Genomic DNA, 1,981 nt, shown 5'->3' on the forward strand with positions numbered 1-1,981 from the left:
AAAATTTCGGGGCAAAGCAATACGCGACTGGGACTTTGAAATATTTCGGAGCGCACCTAAAGTTCGTTATTTTGGCTAAACGGAGCGAAAATCTGCATTTATACCATCACGGACGTTAGTTTAATAGCGTTTAACGATCGATCCACGGTACAGAATGCAAAAATATGATTGTTAAAATTTTTCGACTAATCGGTTCTAAGAGGCGAAGCAATACGCCGCTGGGACTTTGAAATATTTCGGAGCGCACCTAAAGTTCGTTATTTTGGCTAAACGGAGCGAAAATCTGCATTTATACCATCACGGACGTTAGTTTAATAGTGTTTAACGATGGATCCACGGTACAGAATGCAAAAATATGATTGTTAAAATTTTCGACTTATCGGTTCTGGATCACTGAAAAATCAAAAAAAATTATTAATTTTGATTAATTAAATTACATATGTAGTTTTATATTGTTATAGTCTCGTATTTGTTAATGTTTTGTCGTAAGAAAATGCAAAAATATCGTTTTAATGTTTTCGTCTCATCGGTTCTGGATCGCTGAAAAATCAAAAAAAAATATTAATTTTGATTAATTAAATTACAAATGGAGTTTTATATTGCTATAGTCGCTTATTTGTTAACGTTTTACCGTAAGAAAATGCAAAAATATCGTTTTAATATTTTCATCTCATCGGTTCTGGGCGGTTTTAAAATTTTTTAAAATATTAATTAAACCCATGATTTACATGAGAATGTGAATTTATTATGTCCTGCATGTTAATTTATTAATTTTCATGTATAGAACGTTATAAAATGAAAGGATATGTTCGACGATATTTTCAGTCTAAGTTTTACCGTGCCGGCGGGATGGTACGCTCTCACGGCGGTTTGCACAGGCATACGCCTGGGCGTAAGCCCATGCGTCGCCGACCTAGCGGCCGGCCGTTCGGTATTTATAGGAAGGCACTTTCGGTTCGCTCGGACCGGTCGGGAGTAGCGTCGAGCGTGTGGCTCTTTTATGACTTCGGTTGAAAAGCAGTCTACCGCTCCTCGAGAATATACTTTCTCGACTATTCTCGTTCCGGTTTTCCGTTGCGGATTATTATTAATCTCCACACAGCATTACCACGGGTCGGTGTCTAAGACCGAATGGCCCATATGTGGTGAGCCTTGTAATATAAGGCTGGTGACCTGTATGCACTTATAAATGTTGCATACTTGTACAAACTGAGCATCAACTGTCTGTAACCAAAATTGGTTAAAACTGAAAAAGTTATAAGATTGTATAAAATTTTTGAACCAAGAAAGTAGTGTTAGACGAAAATTCGTTCTATCACTTTTAGAAGGGAGACTGTTTGGAAATATTTAAAGTATAAAATACACAAAAGTCCACTGAATTATGAACAAAATTACGTCCCTGAATTTAAGAAAAGTCAAGAGGTGTCAGAAATAAAATCCTCTCTGATACGTTCAGAGAGGAAAATAAGTATGGAGAGAGGAGTAAAAATGAAAGAAGTTTTAAGGCTGGGGAAACTTCTAAAGGAGAGAGATTCCAACATATCTAATATGTACATTTAAAGCAAGTCCAAGGAACTCTCTCCGTTAATGTTTGAAAAGGTGTGTGCAGATGGAGGAGAAATGTATAAAGTACAGAGACGAGGTTGGTGGGCCCGCTCTAATGATAAAGATTATAAAATTTGGTGGCAAAATGACCAGCATGATCACTGTACGCGCTTTCTCGATTTGTATAGCATGCCACTGTCCGCGCTATCTTTTATTATATTGTCCAGCGTGTGTGGTCTACGTGCTTGCACGATGGATGCACGGCGTGAAAGTGATTTTCGTGCTTTATGAGAGGAGGAGGAGAATATTTGGCCTCTATAAGAGGTACAAAATTTATGAAATGTGTGTTACATACAAAAGAGAAATGGCTTAACGTCGATCGGTCTTACAGGAAGGAGCCGACGACGAAAATTTAAATTTACAATAATAACTAAGC

Source organism: Osmia lignaria, unplaced genomic scaffold (assembly GCF_051020975.1).
Source record: "Osmia lignaria lignaria isolate PbOS001 unplaced genomic scaffold, iyOsmLign1 scaffold0006, whole genome shotgun sequence".
NCBI lineage: Eukaryota > Metazoa > Arthropoda > Insecta > Hymenoptera > Megachilidae > Osmia > Osmia lignaria.